General features: G+C 36.4%; 1 pseudogene; it reads left to right on the top strand.

Moving 5' to 3' along the window:
- Positions 1 to 551: 551 nt before the first annotated feature.
- On the top strand, positions 552 to 21197 carry LOC132610852 (sesquiterpene synthase 14a-like; annotated as a pseudogene).
- Positions 21198 to 21743: the final 546 nt, after the last annotated feature.

Here is a 21743-nt window from a genome sequence, read left to right as displayed (position 1 = left end):
TATGCAGGCTTTATAAATTTTTGTTGTTTAACTTAATAGGAAAACACTACAATGAGAAATAAATTAAAATACTTACTGAAGGATTTAAGTCATAAACACTAACACGTTGAAGAACTTTTTAAATCGTCAATAATGTTGTAATGAACTTGTTATAGTATGTTAGTTACTATTTTTACTATCAAGTTACCAATTCATGCTTATATATCATAGAGATTTAGCTCTAACTACCATAAAGTGGCCTGATATGTGTAAACTTTTTGCACTTTTCAAAAGTTAAATACTCCTATAACATTAGAAGTTTAACTCTTTACGTGCACAGAACTTAAAACTCTTTTTCAAAAGTTAAATACTCCTATACGTTAGAAGTTTAACTCTTTATATAAAATTTAAGTTATATAAACTGATTACATAATTATCAGTCTGCTTTAACATGTTACATTGTGGATTGCACCGTCATTGTTAGTAGTAAAATATATAGTACTAATGCTTATAACGTTTTTGGTGAAGGAAATTGGTGCCCAAGAAAAGTTTGAATAACTTGAAGAGTTAAAAGAAAAGGTCAGCAAATGTTAGTGAAAACGCCAGATAATAGTACACAAAAACTTGTATTGATTGATACAATCCAACTACCGGGAGTAACATATCATTTAAAAAATGAGTTTGAAACATCCATTCAGAACATTTTTAATGAGTCCATGCAGAATGAAAATAATGATGGCGATCTTTATGTTGTTGCTCTGTGTTTTCGACTACTCAGACAACAAAGGCTTTACATGTCTTCAGGTAATTTTAAATTCGTTAGTTGTCCTTCTCCTATTACGCCGTTATTTATAATACTATGAAATTGAACCAGACGTGGTCTTCAAAAAATTCACTAACGATGACGGGAAGTTCAAGCAAACTCTTACTAAAAATGTCTGGGGATTATTAAGCTTATACGAAGCAGCACATTTAAGAGTACACGGGGAAGAGATTCTGGACGAAGCTGTATCTTTTACCATCACTCATCTCAAGTCCATCCTCCCCAACTTGAGCAATTCGTTCAAGGCTCAAGTTAGTGAAGCCTTAAGGCAGCCCATTCATACAAATGTACCAAGATTGGGAGCAAGGAAATACATATGTATTTATGAAAACATTGAATCGCATGATGATTTGCTTTTGAAATTTGCAAAACTGGATTTTAACATTTTGCAAAAGGCTCACCAAAGGGAGCTTAGCGAGCTTACAAGGTACATACACTAATCTTATCATTCTCGTCATTCACCCGAATATCATAGTATGTACTAGAGGTAGCAAATGGACATATATATTAGATCAAATTTGGAGTCCGGACCCAAAATGACATGTTTTTGGATCTAATACCTCAAAATAGGATGCTTTTTTTTTATACCAAAATGGATATTTCGTTGGTTATCCAACGAAATACCCGCAAGCAACACTGTTCCGGTCCGGTATTTGTTGCATTTCGCTACACTTGTAGCGAAATGTAACAAATAATTATTTTTTTGCATTTCGTTGGTATATGAATGAAATATGATTTTTTTTTTGTATTTCGTTTATTAAAAAACGAAATATGATTTTTTTTATTTCGTTCATATAAAAACGAAATAAGATTTTTTTTTTGTATTTCGTTGGTATATGAACGAAATAGGATAATTTTTTTTTGTATTTCATTTATAAAAAAACGAACTATGAAAATACTTTTTTTATTTCGTTTATATAAAAATGAAATAGGAAAATATAATTTTTTTTTTTTGCATTTCGTTGGTATATGAACGAAATAGGATAATTTTTTTTTTGCATTTCATATATATTCCAACGAAATAGGAAATTATAATTTTTTTTTTTGTTTATATAAAAACGAAATAGGAAGATATATATATATATATATATATATATATTTCATTTATATACCAATGAAATAGGATAAATATTTTTTTTTGTATTTCATTTATATAAAAACGAAATAGGAAAATATTTTTTTTTTCGTTTATATACCAACGAAATGTTTTGTTCCATTTCGCAGGTATATAACGAAAAACCCCTTTTTTTACCGTTTTTCTGCTCTCCATATCGCTATGGTTTTAATTTTATTTTTTTGTTCATTTCTGTTGGTTCAATCAGTTTCAGACGAGCATTGAATAGTTGTCAAAATAATATCTTTTACATTTCGTGACTTAATTTCTTAGTTTCAGACGAGCATTGAATAGACGAAATGCAAATTTATAGGATAATTTTTTTTTTTGCATTTCGTTTATATTCCAACGAAATAGGAAAATATAATTTTTTTTATTTCGTTTATATAAAAACGAATTAGGAAAATAATTTTTTTTTTCAGCGCTAAGAAATTAAGGCATGAAATGTAAAAGATATTATTTTGACAACTATTCAATGCTCGTCTGAAACTGATTGAACCAACAGAAATGAACAAAAAAATAAAATTAAAACCATAGCGATATGGAGAGCAGAAAAACGGTAAAAAAAAGGGTTTTTCATTATATACCTGCGAAATGGAACAAAACATTTCGTTGGTATATAAACGAAAAAAATAATTATTTTCCTATTTCGTTTCTATATAAATGAAATAAATTTTTTTTTTTTATCCTATTTCATTGGTACATAAATGAAATACAATATATATATATATATATATATATATATTTCCTATTTCGTTTTTATATAAACAAAAAAAAAATTATAATTTCCTATCGTTGGAATATATACGAAATGCAAAAAAAAAAAAAATTATCCTATTTCGTTCATATACCAACGAAATAGGAATATATATATATATATATATATATATATATATATATATATATATATATATATATATATATATTCCTATTTCGTTTTTATATAAACGAAATAAAAAAAATATTTTCATATTTCATTTTTTATAAACGAAATACAAAAAAAAAATATTTTCCTATTTCATTTTTATATGAACGAAATAAAAAAAATTCATATTTCGTTTTTCAATAAACGAAATACAAAAAAAAAAAAATCATATTTCGTTCATATACCAACGAAATGCAAAAAAATAAAATAAAATTATTTGTTACATTTCGCTACAAGTGTAGTGAAATGCAACAAATACCGGACCGGAACAGTGTTGCTTGCGGGTATTTCGTTGGATAACCAACGAAATACCCATTTTGATATATAAAAAAAAAAAGCATTATATTTTGGGGTATTAGCTCCAAAAACATGCCATTTTGACTCCGGACTCATCAAATTTGGGTCTGTCAAAGCGGGTCAAATCAATAAATAAAGGGATCCTTCCAACGCGACCCAACCTCACCTCCTTTTTATTTAAGTTCTTGTGGAAAAAAAATGAAAGCTGATGTATTTTTCTTAAATTATTAGCTTAGGTTGTTCTTAATTCACATTATTCTCAATCCTCAAACTTGATTTTATATGTTTGGGTTTTGGTTGTTATTTTGATTCTTCGTGCACTATTTTGACCGAATATATAGTTTGATGATGAGTCAATATTTGGGGTTTAACCCATTAGATCAAGCCAACAAACTGGTATGACTCAACCCATCGATTATATGCATACTCGTGTAATGAGATCGAAATGCATGTAACTAATTAACCATTTCTCTTGTTCTATAGGTGGTGGAAAGATCTGAATTTTGAAGAGCAATTTCCGTATGCAAGAGATAGATTGGTGGAATGTTACTTTTACGCAGTAGGAATGTTCTTTGAGCCTCAATATAGTGGCGCAAGAAGAATGCTAGGAAAAGTACTCACCATATGCACCATGATTGATGACACATATGATGCTTATTGTGATGACCTTCCAAGTCATCTTGCTACATAAACACATATTTTAGACATGTGGATGCTTACATGGCAAAGATGCTAGCATTTATGGGAAGATTCTAGAGCCATGGAGAGTTTTCTTGGAGAGACTCTAGATTCTTATAAAATATTTAGGAAGACTTTCTTGAGAAGCCTTAGAATATTCTAGGTATGTAGAGAATTCTAGAGAGGGGACATACTTGTAAATATAGAGGGACTTGTGTAACAATTATTATTTATCCATTAACCCCTAGGTGAGTAGTATAAATAGAGGGGCATACATTTGTAAAAATCATCAAGCAAAATCAATTAAATCTTCTATAATAAAAAGCTTCTTTCTAGCAAATTTCTCTTGTCTTTCTCAATTACTATTCCCTTAGCGATCTTGAGTGTAGTAAACTAGGCTGACTTGGCATAGCAAGATCGTGAGCAAGTTGTGCAAGAACGTGAGCGAGTTGTCAAGTGTCGCACGTGCGCTTAGTTGAAGACTAAGGACGTGACAATGTGGTATCAGAGCGAAGGTTACGACTAAGGGAATGACAAACGACGAAGAAATCAACGCTGCTAAAACCCAAGCCAACGTCATCCAGGATGCTGCTGGCAAGAAAGGCCATAACAAAAAGAGGATTGTCCCCAACCAGAGCCAAGAGGTGCCACCAGAGGCTGTGTCAAATGAAGGGCTTACATCCCAAGAACCATCTACCACTAAGGCGAGCGAGGATGACGTGGAGGTCTTGTCCGAGGATGCCTCACTCGATAAAGAGTGGGTTATGAAGGTTAATATGGAGATGGACGCTATCGACATATTTGGCCAACGTTTGGGAAAAATGGAGGGCATTCTTAGCATTCTTGAGGGGCATACTCTTGAAGAAATTGAAAGCATCCGAAATGACTTGGAGGGGCGTATGCAGGCTGAGATTGAGGTAAAGCAAACCATCACTGCCTTAGAGTGCAGACTCATGGAGGCGTTGAGTACTATCGATGCCATGAAGGCAAAGATAGTGGGACTCGAAGAGCAGGTCAATGTTGGCGTGACCGAGGCAGCCAACAATGTTGTTGTGACGAGGGAAGCTAAGTGTTACACCCCGTACCTCGGAGAATCACTGGTTAAATTGGAATGTAAGTATGTTGAGTTACGACTAGGTAAAATAACCTTGGAGTATGAGGAACGAGATATTATTAAGTATATTGTTTAAGTAAAGGATGATTATGATCTCGTAATTCGTAATCGGGAAAGACTATTTTGAAACACAAGAACATGACCATTATCAAGTATAATAAATGATAAATATCATGTATGGAGAGTTTCGGAAGATTTCGAGATCAAGCAAATTGAAGAAAATAAGTTTGACGAAAATTTGAGAAATGTTGGGCAGATTTTTAATCAACTTTGGAGGGGCATATCTCCTAGCATATTAGGAGTTTTAAGGTGAAACAAAAGCCTAAAATGAAGTTCGTCGAGTCTAATTTCTAATGCAACAAACCGCTCATCGATAGGACATCGGAGTAGAGAATTATAGACGTTACAAACGGAGCTGTCAACGCAGAAACAGGGTGCTACAGTACCGCCGGCCCAACCCACTAGAAAAGGGCTAAAAACCCCATTTTCATCATCAAAAAAAGGCTCCAATGTTCCAGAATTTTCAGCCATCAAAAGGGCTCTTAATCTCACATAAAAGTGAAGATTTTAAGCAAAATTTCAAGCTACAGAATATCAATCGAGGTCCGGGCAACGCGATTATAATTTCGTTTGGTGTTGGAGTTAGCTTGGGGACAAGAAAATGATGAAGATTTTGCTACCTTCATAAAAATAAGGTGTGAATCATTGAATCTTTCTCCTTATCAACCTTGATTTAGGAATATTTGCAAGAAATAAAAGTTGTAGTTGTTGTGTTGTTGTTGTTGGCTTATGGATTGAGGTTTGAAGAGAATTTTGGATGAAAATATATATAATTATCTTGTAGAATGCTGAAGGTATTATTGTTGTTATTATTGGTATTAATTTCGGCTTCTTTACGGAAATAAAGTTATTAAATAGTCGTATCACAAGTTGGTTAGTTGAGAAATTTAGAAAAACATCTTGTGGGATGTTTTAGGAGATATATTGGCATGGATAATGGTATCGATGATGTTGGTATTGTTTTTGTTGATATTATGATTTCGGGCTAGGCATATAAACAAGGGAGATGCTGCCCGAATTTCAACAGAATCTAAAAGGATTTTAATTAAAGTTTTGAGACAAGCATGATAACGATCCTAACAATGATATGAATGGTTGTATATGTAGATTACGAGGCTACGAATAATCTTAAGTGAATTGCAAGACAGGAAGTAAGTTGAAAGTCGAGAAATTATCTTTCAGGTATGTTAAGGCTAGTTAGTCCCTTTCTTTCTAAAGGAATGATCCCTGTGATCATAATTCCATAAATGTTTTCATAGTCTCCTTATTTCCAAAAGTTAGTTGTTCATGATTCCATGGCATAACCCCTTTCCTAATATTTCATGAATGTTTTCCAAAATGCTCGTATTTCCTAAACCAGAGGTTTATGGCTCCGTAAGCTTTTATGACAACAACGATGGATATGTTTACAATGACAACGATGATGTAAAGGGTGAGAATATTTCTATGATGACTATGATGAGAATGATTTCATGTTTAAAGGTTCCAAGTTTATGATTCCAATGACGATATAAGAATGTTAAACTATTTCTTGATGTCTCAATTTTATTCATGGATGATGACTATTCTTTTTAAGATTCCAAAAGTATATGAATTAATGCCTTATGAGATTTATGATCTTATTCTATGTTTTCTCTTAATGCTATTCTTCATTGATAGTCTCACCTTATAATAATTGTTCCTTCAAGGTGAGACAAAGCGACGATGTTTATTCCATAATATAATCGGAGGTTACCGACCTTACGTCACTCCGATGTACTTATGGCTTTTAATTGGCTCTCATGCATACTTTATATATATATGTATGTATTTTCTCACACCGCGCCGCGCTATAGTCGGCCGGGCAGGCACGTAGATGTGCACACCACTGCAGTGGGCATGTTATGATATTGCCCCGGACGCGGGCTAATAATGATAACACCGAGCCTTAATGGTCGGGCATGATACTATATATATAACACCGATCCTTAATGGCCGGGCATGATACTATATATATAACACCGATCCTTAATGGCCGGGCATGATACTATATATATAACACCGATCCTTAATGGCCGGGCATGATACTATATATACGACACCGAGCCTTAATGGCCGGGCATGGTACTATGTATATGTATAGAATGTTTTTTTTAAAGGCTAAGCATGCATGACATCCGCCCTACGAGGCATTCACATGTACAGGTTATCTCTCTTATTCCTTGTTACTTTTCATATCTATGTTATGTTGTTACTCATGCCTTACATACTCAGTACATTATTCGTACTAACGTCCCTTCTTGTGGACGCTGCGTTTCATGCCACGCAGGTGTATACAGATGAGTAGAGGATATTGCTAGAAGATGTTCCAGCTGGATTGACGAGCTCCATTTCTTTCCGGAGTGTTGCCGAGTCAGAGTATTTATGTTATGGTATATTGATTTATGTTAGAGACTTTGCAGAGAGAGTCACGTATACACTATGCCAGTCTTGTAAGCGACTATTTAAGCTGATGTATGATTATGCATTACTTTACAGATTCATATGATTACAAATCTTATTTGACTCGAGAAAGACGAAAAGAATGTTTTTGAAAAGCTTCCATTATGCATTTCATTTCATGACTTAAGAGTCCTGTGAGATTTATGAGTATAATGAGAACCAGCAGGTTCACTCGGCTCTAAGTAAGGGCTGGGTGCCTATCATGCCCTATCAGGATTGGGGTGTGACACTAAGATCGAGACTCCCAAGCCACCGGTGTTTAAAGGGGTTCGTGATGCACAAAAGGTGGAGAACTTTCTTTAGCACTTGGAGAACTATTTCAGACATGGCAAAGTGAGGGATGATGAGGCCAAGATCAACACCGCTGTATTGTACCTAACAGAGACTGACATGCTATGGTGGAGAAGAAAGGTCGCCGATGCTGAGAGAGGTCTATGCATAATTAGCACGTGGGATCAGTTCAAGAACAACTTCAAGCGACAGTTCTTACCAAGTAATGTTTTGTACGAGGCAAGGCACAAACTTAGGGAGTTGAAATAAATAAGGAGCATACGAGACTATGTTAAGGAGTTCACCACCCTTACGCTTCAAATTCCTAACCTCACTATTAATTACTTATTGTTTCACTTTATTGACGGGTTGCAAAATTGGGCTAAGCAGGAGTTACAACGCCGTCGAGTCGCAGACATAGACCAGGCCATAGTGGAGGCCGAGTCTTGATAGACTTCAAGCATGACAAGCATGACAAAAGCCAAGGCAATGAGTCAAGGGGTAGCGATGCCAAAGGTGGGGGAGACCGTGGCTAGAGCAAGGAGTCGCATCAACAATACTCTAAGACTCAAAATGAGAACAGGTTTGATGGTAAGAAGTCAATTGGTCGTCAGGGCTATGCCGAAAAGAAGGCACGGAATGAGAAGAAGGGATGCTACTTATGCGGAGGGCCGCAACACAACTTCAAAAATTACCCTGACCTGAAGAGCCTTAGCGCTATGGTGCATGAAAGAAATGAGAAGACGCAAACACAGAGTACGGGAATCGCACAGTTGGGGACGATTAGACTATGTGGCGCTGTCGCGAAGTAAGATAGTCAAACCAATGGTAATAAAACCAGTACGTGGATCTCACCATCAATAACAAGCCCGCTCGTGCACTGGTAGACACTGGGGCGACTCATAATTTTGTGACCGAGGCCTCAGCGAAGAGACTAGAGTTGAAGCTCACCCCAATTAACGCCCTCATCAAGACCGTGAATGCTAAACCAGAAAATGCTCGTGGTGTAGCTAATGGCATTGGTGTCAAATTGGGCGATTGGAAAGGTACGACAAATTTTACTGCCACTACTATGGATATCTTTGACATTGTTTTGGGGCAAGAATTCTTTAGACATTGCCACGCGATGATCAATCCCTACCTCCAACGTCTCTTGGTCATGGAGTGAGAAGGCGCTTGCATGGTGCCTACAGTGACTATGTCGCATGAATAGGGCCATGCACAACTTTCAGTTATGCAGCTTGTCGAGGGGCTCAAGAAAGAGGAGCCAGCATTCATGGCAACCATTACAAGTTTGAAGGAAGATAATGGTACCCAAGAGACACCGCCGCCTTGGATAGATAATTTTCTCGAAGAAAACAAAGATGGTATTTCCGAAGAGGTACCTAAGAGCTTGCCTCTTAAGCGTGAGCAGGATCACAAGATTGAGTTGGAGCATGATCCGGAAAAGGGTCAAGTCATGCACCGATTACCGTCACCGCCTCACACGATAGCGAGATTGAGGCTATCATTGACTACTAGGACAGGCGGAAACAAGGGCAAAAGGAAACTGCCATGTTCCTCATATATTGGAAGGGATAATCACCGGAGGAGACCGTATGGGGGTGGTACGAAGACTTATGGCAATTTAAAGACAAGATTCAAGAATTTATGTTGCAGCAATGCGCCGCGGTCGTCGCAACATCAGGTGGAGGAGAATGTGATGACCTTCTAAGTCATCTTGCCACATAAGCACATATTTTAGACATGTGGATGCTTACATGGCAAAGATGCTAGCATTTATGGGAAGATTCTAGAGCCATGGAGAGTTTTCTTAGAGAGACTCTAGATTCTTATAAAATATTTAGGAAGACTTTCTTGAGAAGCCTTAGAATATTCTAGGCATGTAGAGAATTCTAGAGAGGGGACATACTTGTAAATATAGAGGGACTTGTGTAACAATTATTATTTATCCATTAGCCCCTAGGCGAGTAGTATAAATAGAGGGGCATACATTTGTAAAAATCGTCAAGCTAAATCAATTAAATCTTCTATAATAAAAAGCTTCCTTCTAGCAAATTTCTCTTGTCTTTCTCAATTACTATTCCCTTAGCGATCTTGAGTGTAGTAAACTAGGATGACTTGGCATAGCAAGATCGTGAGCAAGTTGTGCAAGAACGTGAGCGAGTTGTCAAGTGCCGCACGTGTGCTTAGTTGAAGACTAAGGACGTGACATTATGCTACTTATGATGAACTTGTGCCTTTCACAGATGCATTCGATAGGTAAAGTATAAATACTTAATGCATACATATTTTAATTGTCTAGCTGATCATTATTGATTATTATGAAAAAATTTGTGTAGCAATGTAGAAAATTTTATCTACAAACCCTTAACGTATGTACAGATCATGTAATGACGTTAGTGCGGTTGATTCAGTACCTCTGAATCTGAAACCTGCTTATCAAGCCCTTCTGGACCGTTATAATGAAATAGAAGAAGAATTGACCGGAGAAGAAGATAAATTGGACCGTGTCTACTATGCAAAACATGAGGTATTTAAGCTCCCTTAATTAGCTTTATATAAACTAAGTTATAAGGAAGAAATAAACGAAAAGATTAGAGAGGAAGAAATTAAACATTCGAAATCCAAAAGAAGACATGGTTTATGTGATACTTTTTTTTTTATCAATCTCTCCCATCTCTATCACTAGAGCATGGCAGCATATTTTATATATATATATATATATATAAATCATAGAGTGGAGCATGCTCCATATCATCAAAAAGGTAGCATTTCCTTCTAGGCTTACAAAAGAGCCTTATTAGGCTGAGAGATTGCTACCAACCTCTCCTATACAGAGATTTATCTCCTATTAAGGAACATCAAAATTATATAGCCTATACATTTGTCTATCTAAGCAAAAGGCATTTCGATGAGTCTTCATTCTGAAAGATGGTAATTGCATTCTATCTACATTGATAGCTCCCCTGATTTCTCTCGGAATGTTCTGTATATTTGTTTCAAATATATCTCTACTGCATTGTAAACCCCAGTTAGCCAATAAATCCGCAACTTTGTTTCCTTCTCTGAAGCAATGATGAATTGACCAGCCTTCCAGTTGGGACAACATCCCTCGAATGTTGTTGATGATGCCCCATAGTGTCACGACCCAACCCCGTAGGCCGTGACTAGTGCCCGATCTGGGCACCCGAACCCATCTATCAAATATTATCTCAAATTCTATCAACTCATTCTAGTATATGGCGGAAGCCGACAAGGCTTTATTTCAGATTTAGGTAATTTCCCGAAAAATTTCGGCAGAGTTTCCTTTGTTTTACGGACTATCCAATATACCCTGCACGCAGAAAATACCAACAAAAGCCACACAGGGCTAACCAAGCAATATATAAACATATGCGGACCGGCCGCCTCGGCGTATAGGATCGCCCAAACAACATATGCGGACTGGCCGCCTCGGCGTATGGGATCGCCCAAACGACATGTACATACATCCATACAGAAAGACCCTAACCCACAAACATGTCCACAGACCTCTAAACAGACCGACAGAATCATATGACGGGACAGGGCCCCGCCGTACCCATGAACGAATATATACAAATGCACTAATAAATATATATACCAAAAGTATAAGTCCCGGAAAGAGAGGAGCACTCCGAATAGCAGAAAGTGTGTCCTAAACAGGTGGATCACCAGGCTGTGCGTCTGTACCTGCGGGCATGAAACGCAGCCCCCGGAGAAGGGGGTCAGTACGAAATATGTACTGAGTATGCAAAGCAGAAGGTACAGAAATAAATCTGAATAATAATCGAATCCGATATATAGAAAATAATACATATCAAAATGTTTATTTCCAAGGTATAAATTATGCATAGGGCGCTGGAAAATGTGGTCGCCCGCCTGTCGATGGCGCCACAACACAGCATAACACCAGAAAGTTTCAAATCTCCGAATCCCCGTCACACATCACAACACAGCATAACGCCAAACACAACATAACGCCAAACATAAGTGGAACCCGGCCCTCGAGCGAGGAGCACGGTGAACCATAAACACAGCATAACACCGGAATGTATCAAAAAGCGCACGACAACAGAACCGGCCCGGGAACCGGCGAACGATATCATAGTAGGCACGAGCGGAGTAGTGAGGAATCATATGCATAAAATCATTATTATAAATCCGAAGGATAAGTAGAATAGTCATATTCGAAATCGGAATAATAATTATCACTTTTTGATTCAAAGTTGTCGAATTTACATAAAGGGCGTCGCGGGACCCACGGACAAGTATAGACCCGAACTGAGCCCGCCTATGAAAAACATACCCATTATACCTCAAGCAAACTCCTATAAAAATTATTGGAGCGATCCGAGCCTCTATGCGAAAAATATGGCATTCAGAGATTACAAAATTCCTTAAAGTGAACATTTTCTATGCGAATTTCGGAAAGCGATTACTTCAAATACATCATGGTTCATATTTCATAAAAACATACATAAGAGTGCCAAATAATATATATATGGATCATAACATGCTCGGATCTCAAATTTGGAATTCCCTTAAAGCTCTAATCTAGCCTATGTCAAACTAAGGCATGCCAAAAGAAGGAAGGTTGCTTTACATACCTCAAACACTCTCCAATATGATCCAACTCAAGATAAATCCAACCTATGATTCGGGCTGCCCAAGGTCTACAAACAAGCCATAAAATGCCAAACATTAGCTAAAGACTTTTTGGGCATTAAATTCCAATTTCGCCCTTAATTCTACAGAAATTCGGGCAGCATTTCCCCAGTAAATAGGCTACCCCGAGAATTTAACTCGCTCAAAATCAACAACAACAACCACAATAACCAACCTAGTAACATTGACAACCAATCCGAAAAGCAAAATAATAATGGTAGCTCTCTTTTACGCCATTCGACAACTTCCCAATTATTCAATTCCATGGCTTACTTTAAAGCCACAATATCGTTCGTACATTTGATTATTAACCCAAACCCATACTAACAACATTCAAGAACATTCTAAACAATTCACATAATAATTCCAACAACCCACAATTTTTTTTCCATTTTTTTTTTGCGTCACAATCCACAATATAACGATGTCATTTTCATAAAATGTACAATTCATGTCAAATGCACGACCAGCCTCAAAACAGCCCGCAACAATTCACCATATCACTTTGGGACATTAAACTTTCATTTCTAAACTAGAAGTCATCACAACAACCATTAAAACGCTAAGCGACATTAGTGTGTTCTTTGGCATATAGCATGACCCATATTCATCTATCACTACACATATACATATATTGATGATTCTTAGCCATCCTACACACTACAACAATTTAACATGCTACAAGGAATTTATTCAACAACCCAATCACAATACCCATTTACACGGCTAGCACACCCATCACACAACCCACTTCCAATCATACTATATTTCATGATTTCCAACCACTATAAGATACTACAACATGAATATAACCTTCATAACACAAAAACATAATGAATGCTTACCTTCCTTCTTCAACTTTCCAATAGCCTAGGGTTTCCAAAAGATGAAAATAATTGGTTGATCGCTCCAACGATGCTTCCACGCTACTTAGGGACCTCAATATAGTGGGTTTACATCAATGGAATAATTTTAGAGTAGCTAAAAAGAGGGGATGATTTTTGGCCTTCTTGTCCGTGAGCTTCAATGGAGGGAGCTTCTTTCTCTTTTTTTTTTTTTTTTTTTGTTCAAGTGGAGAATGAAGTAAATGAATTGTGGTCATCTTTTTATCACTTAATGAATTGCACAATTGTCCCTTGGCCCACATTAAAGAGTTGTTCCACTCAAAAGATGACACAAATTGTGTGGGCACCACAATCCACTATGCTCGGCCCACATGGAATTTGTGGATGATTTTCCACTTCCAATTTATCACCTTTTGGTCCCAAATTTTTCCTAATTGTCCCATACCAATAAATTCATGCACAACTTATATCTCAAAATAAAATCGAAGGTTAAGAATCCCGACTTTGTATCCCGAAAATTTTTTTTTGTCCTTAGCTTATCATAAATAAATCCGGATTATTCCACTGTACAAAAATACGGGTTCTAACACATAGCTCCCATGGAACATCTTTCTTCCTAGAAATCCAGTCCATTAGAAGCATAGAATCGCATTCTATTTCGATCTTCTTTATTCCATTCCTATTACACCACTCAATCCCCATCTTCAAAGCCATGGCCTCTGCCTTGTTATTAGTCATACATCCAAAAGGCATGGCAAATATGTTCACCATGTGGCCTCTATCATTTCTCATTATTCCACCTCCTGCACTCATTCCTGGGTTTCCTTTAGAGCACCCATCAGTATTCATCTTTATGTAACCAGTTTTGGGAGGATTCCATTTTACAGGGATAGCGGTGATATACTCCTTAGCAAACTCCATCACTTTTTGAAAAGTTTCCCACTCAAGCAAAGGAGGGATCCTGGGAATTTGCTTGTGGATAGTGATAATAAGTTGTTGACAAATTTGAGGGATAATCCTGTTATGATGCATTTTCACATTTTCAAATCTGCTCTTACATCTTGCTTTCCATACCTTCCATACAATAATTCCAGGAAGAATTTGAAGAGCCATTTTTTGAATGTCATTTTTACCTTTTGTCAGCCACCAAGTGATCATAAGATGTCTTAGATTAGCCGGACCACTTCTGATGCCAGACATTTGATTGAAATACTTCCAGATATTGTTGCTGATCATACTATCAAAGAATAGGTGCTCCTCAGACTCTTCTTTATGACTGATGCAACAAGAACACATAGAAGGGATGCTGATGCCAAATTTCCCCAAGTTAAGATCAACATCAACTTTGTGTTTCAGCAACCTCCAGAGAAAGAATGAAACTTTAAAGGGATTTTTCTTGTGCCATATCATCTTGTTGATCATGGAGGGGTTATGATGTATCCTGATACAGTTCCAAGCTGATTTACAGGAAAATTTCCCATCTTTGTTATCGGTCCATATAGGCTGATCTTTCAGAAATGGAAATTCTCTAGCAATTCCTTGGATATGTATCACTATCTCATGAGGAAGGATTTTGTTAAGTTTTATGGTATTCCATCCATCATTGCAAAAGTAATCAGATACCTGCCCTCTGATAGAGGTGTTTGCATTACCATATAGGGCAAGTCTTCCTTTTCCAGTCCAATTATCCCACCAAAAACTTGAATTTCCCTCATTGATCTTCCATTGAATTAAGTGTTCCACCTTGTCTCTACTTTTCATCAGTCTTCTCTAGCAATGAGATTGTGTATAACTCCATTTCCTAGCTACTGGGTGTATCCTCGTAGCATATTTTGCATTTAGGAAATCAGCCCACAAAGATATCTTTGTTCTATAGCTCCACCATAATTTGGCCCCAAAACTGTCTGACACATCTTGTAAAGATCTGATGCCTATTCCTCATCCATCCGTTGGAAAGCACCTTTTAGTCTAAGCCACCCAATGTTGTTTATTTTTCCCTTCTTTGGTCCCCCATAAGAAGTTTGCAAAGATTTTCTCCATTTTCTTAATGATTGATTTTGGAGGTTGACACATAGAAAGCAGATAAACAGGCATAGCAGCTAGAATATGCTTGATGAGTGTCACTTTTCCTCCTGTTGAAAGCATATTACAGTGCCAAGCTCCTACTTTTTTAAGAATCCTTGTAGCAGTTTGAGTATAGAATTGTATCTTCTTTCTTCCTTGAAAAAGTGGGCATCCAAGATAATTGAATGGGAATTCTTTCCTTTGAACCTGCAAATATTGAGAGACTATATTAGCTCTGTTAGCAGATATATTAGTATCCATAATGAAACAGCTTTTATCTTTATTAATAAGTTGTCCAGAGTTTTTTTCATATTTCTTTAAGCACTCCATAATGAGCTTAAGAGTATGAGATTTCCCTGCACAAAAGATAATGATATCATCAGCAGGTGATTAATTTTTGGACCATTAGGGAGCATGTAATATCCCCTAAATCTTGATTTTTGAAACAAGTCATTCAAATTTCTTGACAGTGCTTCAGAGGCTAAAATAAATAAAGAGGGGGATAAGGGATCATCAATGGGATTATTTCAAATTGTTCAAGTGGGCTGGAGACGATCTGCGCTAGACTTGTTTTACACCTCTTTGAGAATTAAAGAAGCCATGTCTCTTACCATTAATGTTGACAGTATACCACATGTTGGATAGGAGATTCCATATGTTGTGGATCCACATCTCACTAAATCCCATTTTCCTCATGACATCACAAATAAAAGGCCAGGACATTCTATCATAGGCTTTATTCATGTCAATTTTAAAAACCACATTGCCACCCTTATTATTCTTTTTGAGATCATGAATGAGTTCTTGAGCCAATAAAACATTTTCTCCAATTGCCCTTCCTTTTACAAAGCCACTTTGATTAGGTGAAATCAATTTAGGGAGAATTTTAGAAAGCCTATTATTCATAACTTTAGACACAATTTTTTGAGTAACATTACTGAGACTAATTGGTCTAAATTCAGAAAATTCTTGAGGAAAATCAACTTTAGGAATAAGTATTAGACAGGTATTAGTAAAATATTTAGGCAATTGTTTCCCATTGAAAACAACAGTTACCATATTCAGGATATCCTCACCAACAACATCCCAAGCTTTTTGGAAAAAAAGTCCTGTGTATCCATCAGGACCAGGTGAGCTGTTTGGATTGATATCAAAAGTAGCATCTTTAACTTCCTGTAAGGTAACATTAGACATTAGAAAATCATTGTCCTCCTTAGTAACAGAAGTAGGAATAGAGTTTAGGAAAGTCCTGTCGCTGATGATGTTGTCTTTAGTGAAAAGATTTTGGTAGTATTCAGCAGCTGCCAAACCAATTTCCTTGTCACCTTGGATCCATATACCTTCTTTTTGTATCATGTTGATCTGTAGAATACTCCTTCTACCCCTTACCACTGAGTGAAAGAATTTTGTATTCTCATCACCCTCTAATTGCCATTTGATGTTAGCCTTCTGTCTCCAGTAAGAATCCACATGCTTATGATGGAGAATAAATTCAGCTTTTGCTTTATGAAGGTGCATCCTGTCTTCCTGAGTCAAAGATTTCATATATTTCTCCTCCAAATTATCTATCAATTCTCCTAGTTCTTTCTCTTTAGCGAATATATCACCAATACTATTTCTGGACCAAGTACTAAGAGCCTTACTAGTGTTTTTCATTTTCTGTTGGATGAGCCAAAAAATGTTGCCAGTTGTTTTAGATTTCCAATTCCTTCTAATCACTTCCAAGAAATCATTCTGGTCCACCCAGATAAGAAACTTGAAGTATTTAATATGATCATCTTGAGAATTATAAGAAGATATTAACAAAGGACAGTGGTCTGAGCTTACTCTGGGAAAATGGACTATTTTATTATTAGAGAAAAGCTCATTCCACTTTTCATTGACTACCATCCTATCCAACCTTTTCCAAATGATTTTATCTACTTTCCTCTCATTGCACCAAGTTCCCAGAATAACCAATATCTATGAGACCACAATCATGCAAGCATTCAATAAAAGGCAGACTTTTACTAAGTCTGTGAGGTTTTCCCCCTTTTTTTTCTTCCATAGTAAGAATGCTATTAAAATCTCCACATACAGCCCAGGGTGAATCAGTAATTGAAGCAAAGGTTCTCATATATCCCCAAAGAAATTCTCTACCAGCAGAGTTCGATTTAGCATAAACCACTGAAACAAAGAACTCTCTATTATTATTCTTATTAATGATATTACATGTTACCATTTGGTCTTCGCTAGCATACACAGAGCAATCCAAGTCCCTAACCCAAAAAATCCAATTTTTATTACAAGAGTTGGCAAAACAGCTTCCCATCCCCAATATATTTTTGAAAATGTCAATTTTGGTTTCTTTCACAAAAGGTTCCTGAATAACAAGTAAAGAGATTTTATATTGTTTGATTATACTTTTAAGCCTTTCAGTAGAGGCTTGAGATTTCATACCCCTAATATTCCAATTGAGAACTCTAATCATCGGAAGATTTATAAGAAGTTTTTTTTTTTTTTAGAATTCATTTTTTTCCCCTAGTAATAGGAGGTTCCCTGATCACAATGCTATTGTTAATCTTCTGTTCTTTCTTAGAAATATGATCTTTTATACCTGCAGACTTAGAACTCCCTGGTTTCTATTTTTCAGCTGAAGATCCTACCACAGTTTGAATCGGATTCTCTGCTTGTTCATCAGAAGAGTTCTCAGAAACTGAGTCGTCGGAGGAGCTTGCATTTGCCCATTCATCATTGCTTTCCTCCTTCTTTCTTTCTTCACCTTCGTAAGTATCCTCATATTTATCTTGTTCTTTCTCATCCTCATCCTCAGTGCTCTCGGATTCATTATTCAAAGTAGTAAATCTGTTATGATCCTCATCGATAATTCCAGCGGACTGATTAGTCTTTGACACCATTTGATTATGCCTAGGACTTCCATTCTTGGACTTGTTCTTCTTGACTTATTTCATATTTGGTTCCTGCCAATCTTCTCCAAACAAGTCAACATGAAGCTCACTGGGATCTTTGATCATAAAAGTCTCTCTTTTGCCTTGATCCTTTCTGTTACTTTCTGTCCCCCCTTCAGCCTTTTCACTTGCCTCAGGAATATTATTGACTTGTATTTCATCATCTTCCTTCTGAATAACATCCTTGGGTTCTTGATCTTGCTGATTTTTATCCTCCCCTGTATCCTTCTTCTTTTGATCATCATAAATTATTTCACCATCACCTTTTTTTTTCATATCTGATTCGTTTTGCTTAGTATTGTTAGTAATATTAGTGCTAGTTTTCTCTGATGTAGGTACAGGCTTATCTTTCCCAAAAATAGCTCCAGTAGGTCTGAAGTATCCTTTGGGAGGCTCACTTTTGCCTCTTTTATGTTTCCCAAAATCCTTATTGGTAATCTGCCTCTCTCTTCCTCTATTATTTTTTTGCAAGTTAAGATCCTGAGCACCTTTAACATCCTGGACACCTTTAAAATCATTCTTGCTATTAGTATTCAACTTTGGTTCCTTGATGTTCTCTTTGATGTTAGGATTCACCTGATTTTGCTCCAATTTTTTCTTTTCAATGGTCCTGCAGTTTGCCAAATTGTGACCAAGTTTCCTACAATGCTTGCAATATTTTGGGATGCTTTCGTATTCAATTTTCTGAGTGAACCCCCTAAGAGGGCTGTCCTCATCTTCATTACCAATCCAAACATTCGTTACCAATGGTTTAAGCAAATCGATTTCAATTCTGACTTTAGCCATACTTGGTCTATTATTCATATTTTTGGTAGCAAGATCCACTTCTATAGGTGTTCCGGCAGCCTCAACTATTTGCTTAATATATACCCAATTATGCATATGAAATGGCAAACCTGGTAGTAGAGCCCAAACGGGTGCAAATGGGAGATCCTCTTCAGGCTTAAAATCCGGAGTCCATCGTTGCAACCACATATGAAGATCTTCAATTTCTATCATGCGTTTGTATAGAATCACGTTATAGTCGTCATCGTTATTGCAGGTGAGAAAAATGTTGAAATTGTCAAAGGCCCCAATCGTCACAGTTCCTTTGAGGGAGAATTTCTCATAGAATCTGGATCTGATGATATCGATTTGGGGTCTGTTTTTCAAGAATCTGCCCACAATCGTTCTTTTGCATTTGGTTGCCATGGGTCCATAGTATTCTCTAGTTTTAAAAATAATCGCATGCATTCCATTGTGCATAGATTTCTTAGCTTTGATCAAAAGGGGGTCTTGATGAGGAACTGTTGAAGAACTCGGACCATCCGAGATAGAGTTGGCGTAGGATTGAGCTTTGTTTGGAAATAGAGGTTGGATTCGATCGGAATTACCAGTTGTTGTTTCACCCCCAACCATCGGAGGACCGCCTTCCGGCGGACCCATCGTGGGTGGAGTTGAAAAAGTTTTCCATTGGGGTCTAACGGTAGGAATTGTACGGAGAGAATATTAATGTTGTGACTTCTTGAACTTAACCCATCATCGGTTTATGTGATACTCAAAGAAGTTGTGTGACTTTTTTGTTATAAAAATAATTTAGTGACTTCGGTGAAATAGCGTAAAAGTCGAGCGACCATCCTTGAAAATTAATTTTTTATTTTACTTGATCATGTCTTCAATATGTACTCCCTGTTACATGCAAACATGTTCCTTTTGCATTGGGTGATTATGTGGAAATTTTCCCGGAAAACTGAGAAGACTTGAACCTAAGACTTCTGTCATGTTATGAGTTCATGTAGAATCACCTCATTTAAAAACTTAAACCAATAAAGAGAGTACACTTTTATTACTTATTATATTTATCATGATCTCCTGTTTAGATGAAAAAGTTGGTCAGAGCATATCTTAAGGAAGCACAATGGTTGAATGATGGCTATATTCCAAAATGTGAGGAGTATATGAAAAATGCAACTGTAATTGCTACTGTTATGATGATTGCACCAACTTCTTTAGTTGTTATGGAGGAATCTATAGCCAAAGAGACTTTGCGTGGGTGATAAATGAGCCTTTGATTGTTCGAGCTTCAGTAGTACTCAACCGATTAAGAGACGATATTAATTCACATGAGGTAAGCATCTTCAAATGTGAGTTTCCGTTGATTTTTTTTTTTCCACATTTCACGTTAAATCTAACCGACTTTTGTCACTTCTAGAAACAGAGGATTTCCACCGAACCAGCTCACTGGAAAAACGCATGGTGGGAAACAGGTTACTATTGAAATGCTGGAAAACCTCCTAATTTTTCGGTGTGAAAACACTACTATGAGGTTGGAGTGGGAAAATAGAGAGTTCTTAGTAGTATACATTAGTTCATGAGTATTTGAATGGACCAAAAAATGCTCATTTTCGTCAAAACTAGAAGGACCAAAATTGCTAAGGAGTATACATATTTAATAGGCTAACTTGAACCTACCCTTAAACATAAGAGATCGTTTTTTATTTTCTCTAAAAAGAAATAGTCACTTGACTTAACGCTGAAACAACATAGTAAAAGGTAGAACAGGTTTTACTAAATTCATGCTTCGCTAGAAAAGTACTATGATATTCATATATTGAGTCATTGAGATCTATTTCTGTGCAGTTCGAACAACAGAGAAGTCATGTAGCGTCATTCATAGAATGCTACATGAAAGAATATGGAGCTTCGAAACAGGAGGCATATGCTGAGGCTCGGAAGGAAATCATTAACGCATGGAAAGACACAAACACGGAATTCCTCTGTTCCACTCAGGGAGTACCAACGTTCGTGCTCGAGCTAGTTTTAAATACTGCACGCCTGGTAGAGATTTTCAAAGAAAATGATTATATAAATTCCCAGACTGAATTTAAAGACTACATTACCTGGCTTTTAGTTGAATCTTTCAATGTTTAAGAATAAATTATCTTCAGTTTATCAAAGAAGAGAGTGTCTGTGTTGTCTTCACACTCATATTTGTTTCAATGAACTAATGTTCCACACTTCGCCCTCCTAGAGGGAAATTTACAGGTGAATTCGGTACGGGCCACTGCTCTCTCGTTTACTCTAAACAAAGAGTTCCGTGCTAATTAAGCCTAAAGATTCAAGCAATAGATTATAATCCTAGAAATGACACCTTTCTTTCTGAATGTGTCTGATTTTTTTTTTTCAAACCTCTGGATGGGGAAGAATATTATCCAATCTCATTAGTTAAATTCATAGTAAAAGGAAAAAGTTTTTTAGTTTTAGAATGTAGTTGTCACTAGTTTAAAATCGAAAATGGATTCGATATAATTCAACAAAATATGAGAAATGATAAAAATGGAAATTATTTTCTTATTTGATTCTACAAAGTCGTATTGAAGCCTTTGTTTTCATTTCTTTTACTTTAATGTTTGCTACATTACTTTCGAGGATTGAATAACTTTAAGTAGTCAAGCCACTAAACGTGATTATGTTCTA

This window comes from Lycium barbarum, chromosome 9 (genome assembly GCF_019175385.1).
Source record: "Lycium barbarum isolate Lr01 chromosome 9, ASM1917538v2, whole genome shotgun sequence".
NCBI classification, from domain to species: Eukaryota; Viridiplantae; Streptophyta; class Magnoliopsida; order Solanales; family Solanaceae; genus Lycium; species Lycium barbarum.
Note: the sequence above shows the minus strand (reverse complement) of the source record. Positions and strands in the feature narration are given on the sequence as shown.